Source organism: Hemicordylus capensis, chromosome 4 (genome assembly GCF_027244095.1).
Source record: "Hemicordylus capensis ecotype Gifberg chromosome 4, rHemCap1.1.pri, whole genome shotgun sequence".
NCBI lineage: Eukaryota > Metazoa > Chordata > Lepidosauria > Squamata > Cordylidae > Hemicordylus > Hemicordylus capensis.
Window position 1 is genome coordinate 10,637,012 of NC_069660.1, and position 11,821 is coordinate 10,648,832.

Below are 11,821 nucleotides of genomic sequence, written 5' to 3' on the forward strand. Positions count from 1 at the left end.
TGAGGCAAGCCACACGAACAAAATGTTCATTATTTAGTAATAATGTATACTGCCCTGAGCCATTTTTGGAAGGGCGGTATAGAAAAATAAATAAATAAATAAAAATAGTAATGTATTTCTTAGTTTTTGTTCTGCAAATCAAGGTGAACCTAAAGGTGAGATTCTTGCAAAAAGCAAGTATCGGCATGCTCCTGCTTCAAACACTTGCTAAATGCCCTATTTTGATTAGGGTTTTCAACACTTTAACATTATGGAAGCCTGGTTTTAACATATCCTCCATCATAGTTTTCAGTACCATTCACTCAGTTTGCCTCAGCAGCAATTGTGCTCCCTACTGCTGCTTGTTCCCATATTTTATTCTATTTTATTTTTGCCCACAAAATGCTAGAGGGAGGGCACCGTGCCTTGTCTTCACTCTGCATTGACTTCAGGCACCATTTTACTCTCATTGACTATGTTGTGTCATCATGAAGTTATATCAGAGTGAGGACAATGCTTCTTGCCCTATAAACAGCCAGGGGGACAAAATGGTGCCAACAGTGTTGGGTCAATGCAAATATTTGGCAAGGCGAACAATTTTTGGATGATTTGTTGGGTGATTTGTGTGAGTGTGCTGCTTTCAAAGTGAATATCAAGTACTTGACACAGTGCTTTCCACATCTGCTCATGAAGTCATCCGCTTCATTCACTAAGAGCAGAAGCTATAGCGTTCTGTAGCTTTTCATTGTAGCTTGAGTGGTGACGACATGCCAATCAGAAGCCTTTTGTGTGCAACCAATGGTTTGGGTGTTTGGTCCACATTCACACGTTACATTTCTAGGTGTCCAATCCATGTTAAGCTTTGTGTTCCTTTTAAAACTAAACATAGTGCATGGTGTGCCCACCTCCATGGTGATTAGAGCCAGGGCCAGTACTACACAAAACGGACAGTGTCAAACCTTGTTTTAGCTCTCATTCACACATAACAACCTGTTTCATACAGTCATTCAAATCTAGGTTTAGCGACATGGGCATGGTTGTGTGAACCCACACCAAGGTGGTTTGTGGCCCAAGATGAACATTCCATTCCCGTACCTTAGCGAGAATTCACACAAGCATGCCAGTGTTACTAACCCACCTTAAACCTTGATCTGAATGGCTGTGTGGACCAGGCTTCTCTTTCTCTGGGTACAAATTATGGTTTTTTAAAAAATTGAAATCGTCATGTGTGAAGCCAAACAATTTGCTGGAGCCCAGGCAAGCAATGTGGCAAAAAGACTCAATTTCTCCATTCTCACCCACACCCTTCCCCTCAAATTTGGAATGGCATGATGAGACCCTCTGACCCCAAAGTGCTCTCAAGTACTCCTTGGGGAACCCCATTTCTTGCAGTGGGTGGCTGTGTTGCCACTGACCTCTAGCACTGGCAGCAACCACCACTCTGTCCGCCCCCCCCCCCCCCCCGCAGCTGGCTCAGAAATATTTACATGGAAGCGTGAAGGGGAAGAGGGACGGAAGACAACCCCCCCACCACCACCACCGTGTGCGGTTGCTAGGAAACTGCAGAAGCATCCTTCACTGCTTTCTGCCAACCCAGAAGCAACCCACCCAGCAACAAAGGAGGTGATTCTTCCTAGGGAAAAGGTGGGGCTGTCACTCAGCAGCAGAGCATCTTTGCATGCAGAAGGTCCCAGGTTCAATCCCTGGAAACATCTCCAGGTAGAGCTGGGAAAGACTCCGGCCTAAAACCTTGGAGAGCCTCTGCCAGTCAGTGCAGACAATATAATAGATTTGCGAAGCGTGCTGTTCTTTTATGTGTGCAGGACAAGCCCCTTTTGTCAGACCCCTGTGTTAAGTATCTCTTATTCTGGGCCCAAAAAGGGCGCTTGGGTATCAACTCAGTGCCTGTCATCAGGGATCAGAGTCTATGCTCTAGTCCAGGGTTTCTTAACCTTGGGCCCCCAGATGTTGATGGACTATAACTCCCATCATCCCCAGCCACAGTGGGCATGGCTGGGGATTATGGGAGTTGTAGTCCATCAACATCTGGGAGCCCAAGGTTAAGAAACCCTGCTCTAGTCTAGATCAGGGATTCCCAACCGTTTTTAACAGGTGTATCCCTTCTGACGCAAACCTTCAGCTAAGGTACCCCATAGAGCAGCAGGAGGCAAGGTGTGGCTCTCCAGATGTTGCTGAACTACAACTCCCATCAGCCTCAGCCACAATTTATTACAGCTGGGGATGGCGGGCATTGTAGCTCAGCAACATCTGGAGAGCTACACATTGCCATAGTGTGTGTGTATGCAAATGTACGTTACAGTTATAAGACAGGCTACTCTAGTAAAGCCACCTGACTAATAGCCATTGATAGACTTGCCCTCCATGGATTTGTCTGAGCTAAACAAGAAAGCAGAGAAAACTGGCCTGACAAGACCCTCGCAACCCTACATTTCACCTTCCTGCTGTTCATCGATGCTCCATTCTGTCCCTTCCTCCCACATGAAATTTCAGATCTGACACATTTTTGTCATGGGTTCCACTTCTGTTTCTTGATTAGCATACTATTTATTTTTACTTCTTCATTTAACATAATTTTATACTGCCCAAAACTTACGTCAATGGATGGTTTACGGGAAAAAAAATTAACAAAACTTAAAACCTTAGTTAAATAATGACAAACAGAAATTTAAACATTGCTTAAAATAAATGACAGCAAAAAGTTAAAACATTACAATTTAAAACCTTAAAACAATATTTTAAAACAATGTTATAACTTAAAATGGTATTTAATGAAAAGCCTCGGTGAACAGATATGTCTTTAAAGAATTTTTAAAAATTGTCAGAGATGGGGCGGCTCTTATTTCAGCAGGGCGCGTGTTCCAAAGCTTCAGGGCAGTAATGGAGAAGGCCTGTCCCCGAGCTGGTGAAAACTGCAGACAAACCTCTCCTGATGATCTCAATGGTTGGTGTGGTTCATAGCAAAGAACACCTTCTCTTACATACCCAGGGCCCAAGCTGTTTAGGGCTTTATAGTTTATAACCCAAACCTTGTACTTTGCCTGGAAACTTATCGGCAGTCATTGTAGATCTTTTACGATAGGAGTTATATGGTCTCTCTGAGATGACCCAGAGACAACCTCGCTGCCGCATTCTGGACTAACTGCAGTTTCCGGACTACATACAAAGGCAGCCCCACATAGAGCACATTGCAGTAGTCAAGTCTGGAGGTGACCAGCAGATGTGCTACTGTTCTGAGGTCATTTCTCTCAAGAAACAGACACAGCTGGTGTATCAGCAGAAGTTGATAAAAGGCACCTCTGGCCACTGCCACAACCTGGGACACCAGGGAGAATTTTGTGTCCAGAAGCACCTCCAGACGGCATTCCTGTTCCTTCTGGGGAAATGTGACCCCATCCAGAACTGTAGACTGTAACTTGCAAATTGTGTGAGGAGAGATTGTGTCACTGCTCCAGCCCATAAAGCATCCAACACACCACTGAGAGAATATAAATGAACTGCAAGTAAAGCAATGAATAACCACTTATGCCTCAGGGATTCCTTGCACTGAAGCAGGAAGTCGCTACTTGCACATGATCCTCATAGACTAATAATCCCCCCTCCTTCAAAAAAGTAAATGAGCTCAAATAACAGGGTTTTGTTATGAACCAATGAATCTGCAGCGTTGAGCTCAGCTAGGCAACATGAAGTTTTAGCAGAAATAGCCCAAATCCATACAATGCCTTTTGAACACCAAGTCTCTGTAAGTATCAGATGAGAATTTCGGAAGTTGGTGTAATGTAACCATGTAAGAACAAAGGGGTGCTACTAATGCAGTTCATTCCCTTTCATGGTTCTTTTGAGAACTGAACTATTCTTGTTTGCGAACAACACAGGCCATGTTACTGCATACTGAAAAAAGGGTCTTCTGAAAAAGCACCCTAGAATATGTTGGGAATTCTCTCTGGTAAGAGATACCCTTCTATTACAGCAGAGTGCACAGAGGCAAAACACAGCGGAGTCTGCCTAGGCATGCGTGTATGCTGAGAGTAGAAGAAACTTGGAGCCAGTTCATAGTTTCAAATCAATATAAAGAGTCTTTATTGGAGAACTCCATTCTAGATAGGAAAGTGGAGAGATAGGATCTCTAATCTATCTAGTTAGCTGGATGCAGTCTGATGCTGTCTGCATCTCTGTGCACACATGGTGCAGGGAGAGAGGAGCGTGGGTGTTGCAAGGCAGAAGAAAGGGAAAGAGGAAGAGGCCAGGCAGGCAGGCAGGAAGTCCCTGAGAATAGCATTCTACATATCAAAGGGATAGTGTCAGAGCAGTAAAGAAGGGATGACCAATGTCTTGACCCTTCTAGCCCTCTGACTCACTAATCTGTCCCCCTCTGTCATTGAAACATGATACAGTGCAGAGTCCTTCACTTCCAACAAAATAGACCAGGTTGGCAACACTATTTTAGTCGGAAAAGAAAACAGGATTTTACAGCCCATGATAGAAGCATATTATTGCTTTAAAAAGTCATATCCGGCATGGAGTATATTACTATTACTCTAGTGCATGTAGATGAAAATCCAGGAAAATATATTAACAATGGTTTCAAAGAAACAGATAAGAACATAGAAACAGAAAATAGTAGAGGTTATTTATTTATGTATTTATTTATTTAACATATTTTTATACTGCCCAAAACTTACGTCTCTGGGCAGTTTACAACAGAATGAAAACAAAGTAAAATATTCGTTAAAACAAAAATGAAAAGTTTAAAACATTACAATTTAAAAATTTTTAAACAATATTTTAAAACAGCATTAAAACCATTAAAACAATATTAATTAAAAACCTGGGTGAACAGATGTGTCTTTAAAGATTTTTTAAAAGCTATCAGAGATGGGGAGGCTCTTATTTCACTAGTGAGCACATTCCAAAGCCTCGGGGCAGCAGTGGAGAAGGCCTGTCCCTGAGTGGCCACCAGACAAGCTGGTGGCAACATCCGACAGACTTCTCCAGTGGATCTCAGTGGGCGGTGGGGTTCATGACGAAGAAGGCGTTCTCTTAAATACATAGGGCCCAAGCTGTTTAGGGTTTTATAGATTATAATCAGCACCTTGTATGTTGCCCGGAAACATATCGGCAGCCAGTATTGCTCCTTCAATACTGGAGTTATAGGGTCTCTCCGAGATGACCCAGAGACCAACCTGGCTGCCACATTCTGAACCAACTGTAGTTTCCAGACTACGTACAAGGGCAGCCCCACATAGAGCGCATTGCAGTAATCCAGTCTGGAGGTTACCAGCAGATGTACCACTGTTTTGAGGTCGTCGATCTCAAGAAACGGACACAGCTGGCGTATCAGCCGAAGCTGATAGAAGGCACTTCTGGCCATTGCCTCAACCTAGGACACCAGGGAGAGGCTTGGATCCAGAAGCACACCTAGACTGCGTACGTGTTCCTTCCGGGGAAGTGTGACCACATCCAAAACAGGCAGATCAAAATAGTCTCTCAAGTTCTGACCCCGCACAATAAATACCTCTGTCTTATCTGGATTCAGTCTCAGTTTGTTATCCCTTATTCAGCCCATCACCGACTCCAGGCAGGCATTTAGGGAGGTTATACCCTCTCCTGATGATGCTGACATGGAGAAATAGATTTGGATGTCATCAGCATACTGATAGCACCCTGCACCAAATCTCCTGATGATCTCTCCCATTGGTTTCATGTAGATGTTAAACAACATCGGAGACAATATGGAGCCCTGAGGTACACCATATAAGAGTTCAGATTTTGCAAAACAGCAGTCTACAAGGGACACCATCTGGAAACTGCATGAGAGGTAGGAGCAGAACCACTGCAAAGCAGTGCCTCCCACTCCCAACCCCCTCAGACGCTCCAGAAGGATACTGTGGTCGATAGTATCGAAAGCCGCTGAGAGGTCAAAAAGGACCAACAGAGTCACACTTCCCCTGTCCATTCCCAGTTGGAGGTCATCCATCAGGCCGACCAAGGCAGTCTCCACCCCATAGCTAGCCCGAAAGCCAGTAAGAGTGTAGTTAGGATTTGTGAAGAGTGTAGTTAGTTTACTATAGATGTCTTCTTTTACCTACTGAGTAAATTCAAATACTCAATTGCTACAGAGCAACTGGTGTGCAGTGGTCAGAACACAGAGGAGTAGAGAGACCCAATTTCAAACTCAACCATAGGAAGCTGCCTTATACCAAGGCAGTCCCTTGGTCCATCTTACTCAGTATTGTCTACACTGACTGGCAGCAGTTCTCCAAGGTTTTGGACAGGTGTCTTTCCCACCCCTACCTGGAGATGCCAGGGATTGAACCTGGGACCTTCTGCATGTAAAGCAGATGCTCTACCAGTGAGCTACAGCCTTGAAACTTATTGGATGACCATAGTCCAGTCACAACAGCTACAGAAGTAAAAAACCCAAATTCTTTTATGTGCCATTGTGTTCCAATTTCGAATATCAATGAATGAAGTCTTAATTGATCACTCCTATTGCAAAATATGAGCTGAATTTACTATTTTTATTAATAGCTTAGATAAATATGGCTGGCATGATGAGCAGTGTTCCGTTGACAGGATCAGAGCTGCCTCAAGGTAGGAAGTAGTTAGTTGCCCTGCAAGCTTGATGGGCAGGGCAGTGTGTGAGAGGAGGGTGACCGAAAGCTATTTTTGCTTCTATCTCCTCCCTGCAAAAGCACTGTTAGCCACCAAAAATATGTCCATGAGGGCTGTGCAGCCCTCAGGGACATCATTCAACAAGTGAACAAGGTTTTTTAAGGAAGGGAGAAGCATGGAGGAATATGGAGGCAAAAAGGCAGTAAACAAGTAAACGTCCAGTACCCTGACATAGCATATACATTCTTGGGGATTGGTCATGTAAAGATCCAATCAGAAAGCAGTAAACAACTTTTGTCATTAAAACTTATAAAATCAATAGTATTGGGTAATATGGGGTCCTTGCACAGATCTTTGTGCAGAAGCGTGTCGGTCTTTCATACCAGTTGAGATAACTGTTCTTGTGGCTCCAGTTTGAATTGTGGTAAGCTCTGAAATAAAGACTTGTCCTTAAGGAAGACCTTGTCTCTACCTGAAGTTCTTAAGGAAATCTATGCCTAGAACTTAGAACCTAACTTGTGATGGTGATGCTTCTCGTTGGGTCTAGGCCAAGCTCAGTATGACCCATCCCAATAGCGATCATCAATTTCTTTCACTATACCTGCCAAATCTTGTCCATTAAATGATTTCCCAAACAAAGATCTCTTGCTGATTCAAGAAGAGTCTTAGGCAGGTTCTGATTATCAGTGGTTTCTGTTATCCTTATTGGCACAGCTACACCCGATCAAGTGCCTGCTGATCAGCCCTCATCCGGATACTAGGAACATGGACACCTACACTTTCCACAGCAAAGAGCTGCCCTGTGTAGTTACCCAAAAAGGCTGTCATCAATCTGTACACGTATTATTCAGTCTATGAACCTTGTATTCATAGATTCTACACTTTGTTGCTCCAGCCTAAGATTCTACAATACAGCTGGATAAAAACCAAGATACTTCTTTAAACTATATGAAAATTCACCATTGCCTTCATGAATGTTTCTACAAAGATTTGTCACATTAACATATCTGATTGCTGCTATCTAGAGGCTTATGAATGAGCATCTTTCAAGCCAAAATGCACAAATAGCAGCACATGTCAGGCCAAAAGTGCAGCACGGTGGGTATTAGCTAGAATCAGGGGAGTGACAGATAAGGCTTTGTCAGCCTGCGTCTTCTCATTGCATTCAGCTGCGTTTCTTCCAGGCACGTCTATGGAGACAGCTGAAGAGAAACTTTTTTACTTGCTGCCAGATTAATAGGCTATTATAGGACCTACAGAATTAGCTGCTCAGCTATTTGGTAAGATATATCTACATATTCTGAAATAATGATATTTACTAGAGCAGGGATCCTCAACGTTGGGTCCCCAGATGATATTGGACTTCAGCTCCCATAATCCCCAACCAAAGGCCACTGGGGCTGGGGATTATGGGAGTTGAAGTCCAATAACATCTGTGGACTCAACGTTGGGAATCCTGCACTAGAGGATATCAACGTCCTGCATTTTCCCTGCTTGAGGTCTTAACAAGATAAAGGAAGTTCTCTAACAATTGGTTTCTTGCCACAATTAATATAGGAGAAACATGCCCAGAAATGCAAGCCCTTAAGGCTCAAAGAGCCAGCGTGGTGTAGTGGTTAGAGTGCTGGGCTAGGACTGGGGAGACCCGGGTTCAAATCCCCATTCAGCCATGAGACTTGCTGGGTGACTCTGGGCCAGTCACTTCTCTGTCAGCCTAACCTACTTCACAGGGTTGTTGTGAGGAGAAACTTACGTATGTAGTACACCGCTCTGGGCTCCTTGGAGGAAGAGCGGGATATAAAATGTAAAAATAAATAAAAATATTCCCATGACCACTGGAAACTGGGTTAAGGGAGCCTAGCCTGGTTTCCAGTGATCGTTGGAGCCCACGAGTCCAGTGGTTCCACAGCAGCTAGCCCGTCTAACAACCGCTCCCTTTAAACGAGGTTAATGGAGTGACACACTTGGTGTGGGGAGTGTAGGCTAAGCCCACTCTCCCTGCTGAACCCCATGAGGCTCTACTCATTGATTGTGTGTAGAGCCTCCTTGTCTATAAAGTGGGAGAATATCGGCTAGCATATGGAGGGGAGTGACTCAGAATAATCCCATTGCCATTAAAAGTCTGGCATTATCTAACTTGCCCTTTTACTTTCAGTGGGACTAACTTTAAGTAATTTGTCAGTCTGTTAGCCATCAAGGATAAGAATATTGACCTCCAACTACAAAATGAGAAGGGAACATAGGAAGATCTTGATCCCTTCAGCTCAGGACTCTCATCAGGCATAAAGTTGACAATACTAGAGTATTTCATGGCAAGGATAATAAAACACTTCGTTCGAGGCAACAATTTAAGATGCAAGAATGATTGTGGAGCTATATGTATTGTTATGTATCCTAAGCACTTGTGATAGATGGACTACCACTTTTTCCTATCCAAAGACCAAAACATTCAACCATCTAGTGAATGACTACTTCTGAAGAGACAACCAAGTACCCTGTAAAAAATAATGACACAGACCTTTACTACCACTGTCCTATATGATCCACATCAATAATTCTGTAATATTCAGAATAAGAGGGACACCTAAATTAGCTGCTTTTTAAGAAATGTGCTTAACTTATGAACTGAAAAGACACGCTGTGTACATCAGATGATTTCCAACAGTTTTATTTTATTAGAAATTCCATTTCTTGATGCTCTTTCTGTTAGAAGTTCCTGGAACAGAAGAGGAGAAAAAGCTCACAGTTACAAATGTATAAATTTTCAACAGAAAGTTAAAGCGTTTGATAAAGCAACAGCAACAGAAATTGGTAAACCTATAATACACAGCTGCAAATTCTCCTTAGAAAAAGAGATTCGATGCAAGGAGGAAATTGCCTTGCCTACAACTTCCACCGGCTCATAAACACAGTTACTTGGAAACAATGCCATCATTCTTTGCCAGACGTAGAATAAGAGTCATCAGATTTCCTCTGAACACCTAACCTACTTCACAGGGTTGTTGTGAGGAGAAAACCTAAGTATGTAGTACACTGCTCTGGGCTCCTTGGAGGAAGAGCGGGATGTAAAATGTAAACATTAATTAATTAATTAAAATAAAGTGCTTGGGCTTGCATTGGAATTTGTCACTAGCTGAGTGGAGAACCTGAGCAGAGTGCAGGGGCAGCAGCAGTGGGGCATTTTCTCCCCCTCATAGCCTTTTAAGCCAGCATATCCCAGCCATTTTCATCCTGCAGCACATTTCCATTTAAAAACAAAAACCCATGGAGCATACTGCCCCAACACACCTTTTTGGTGTGACTGCAAAGCTGCTGCACAATCCTTGCTTTCATATTTATTTTTGCTTCCTTCCTCTTCGAGCCCAGCAGCTCATGTGGGCACAAACAGCACAGCGGAACTCTGGAGAGGAGAGCTGGTCTTGTGGTAGCAAGCATGACTTGTTCCCATAGCTAAGCAGGGTCTGCCCTGGTTGCATATGAATGGGAGACTTGATGTGTGAGCACTGCAAGATATTCCCTGCAGGGGATGGAGCTGCTCTGGGAAGAGCGGAAGGTTTCAAGTTCCTTCCCTGGCAGCATCTCCAAGATAGGGCTGAGAGAGATTCCTGCCTGCAACCTTGGAGAAGCCGCTGCCAGTCTGTGTAGACAATACTGAGCCAGATAGACCAATGGTCTGACTCAGTATATGGCAGTTTCCTATGTTCCTATGTTGTTCCCATTCGGTGTGCTGTGCTGACGTGCTCCAAGTTAACTCCAAAGGCAGGACGTTTGAACTCCCTGCTTTGGGAGGTGACTCCAAGCAAGTGAGCACAGCACACCAGTCACAAAATGCTGTTCTAAACTACTACAAATACAGAGCATTTATGTAGCACTTTAGTGTGTTCAGCATACTTCATGCTCATTTTGTAACAGCACATTAAGATAAGGATGAAATGCTGAACTTCTCATGCAGCCAGCTTTAAGAGCACATGAGTCGGAACTGATATGTTAGCATGCTCACTTGATTTGCTCTCCTTCCTGCTTTAAAGCAACCAGAGCAGGAGGAGAAAGGGCAAGCAAGCACCCTCTCAGTAAGGATCTTCCGGAATGATTTAGGCTATGTCCAATGCATTGCTAATGGGTACCCAGGCCAGGTTTTTGTATTGCTTTTTGAGGTGGTCCAGACACTACTCTAAACCCTAAGCCAGTGCACAAAATTATGGGGGATAAGACTCCTCCACCCCTACCCCAATGTTAGCCAGATCAGATCCTTCTCCCATGGCTTTCCAAAAAACAAAAGCTAAGAGGGCCAGGCTCCCTCTGTAATTCGAACACTAACTAAATGAAGTCCAGTTCCCACCAGTGCCGTCAAGTGTGTTATTTGCTTCTTAGTAACTTTATCCATTATGAAGTGGTACAAGAGCTGAATTCTTACCACTTCTCCTGAAATTCTGATCACAACAGGGCTCACCCTACCTATTCTACAATGACTGTGTGTATGACAGAGGAAATTATTACTTCCTTCCCTAGGAGCAGGTATTTATGGTGGTTGCTTCCTGTGTCTGGAGAAGTACAGTCAGTGAGGACTTGTAAAGAACCACTGTGCATGAGCACATGGCGGGGGGGGGGGGGGAGATGGGAACTCTTGAATGCCCCCTGTGACTTCTCTAATTCATCTGCCATCTTCTGGGAGAACTGAGGATACATCAGAACACTACAAGCATAACACCTACTACTAGTGCCTCAATGTGGTTCACAACAATTTAAAATACAGCCATAAAATTTCAACACAATTTAAACACTGTACGATTTAAAATTAAACTATTTTTTAACCTCTTTCAAACCAGTTTTTCATGCAACTTGGCAAAGAGGTACCTTTTAATGTGGCAATTCTCTTATATTGAGCAGGGGGAGAGTAACTGGCCCTATCCAGCCCCAGCACAGCATCCCTCCAGTGACTGTTGCTGGTGTCTATCTCATGTTTCTTTTTCGATTGTGAGCCCTTTGGGGACAGGGATCCATCTTATTTATGAATTATTTCTCTGTGCAAATCGCCCTGAGCCATTTTTGTAAGGGTGGTATAGAAATCAAACCAATCAACCAACCAACCAATCAAATAGACCTCATATCATGGGTTTAATTCATGTGGAAGACTAATAGTCCAACCATAAGCATTCTGACTGGCCAACAGCCAGAAGGACCTTCTAGGGGAGCACCAAGGTTTTCTATT

General features: G+C 43.6%; 1 non-coding gene across 1 annotated transcript; it reads right to left on the reverse strand.

The window, feature by feature from the left end:
• Positions 1 to 6,292: 6,292 nt before the first annotated feature.
• TRNAV-UAC (transfer RNA valine (anticodon UAC)) lies at positions 6,293 to 6,361 on the reverse strand. The gene has a single exon. It is a non-coding gene; the product is annotated as a tRNA-Val (tRNA).
• Positions 6,362 to 11,821: the final 5,460 nt, after the last annotated feature.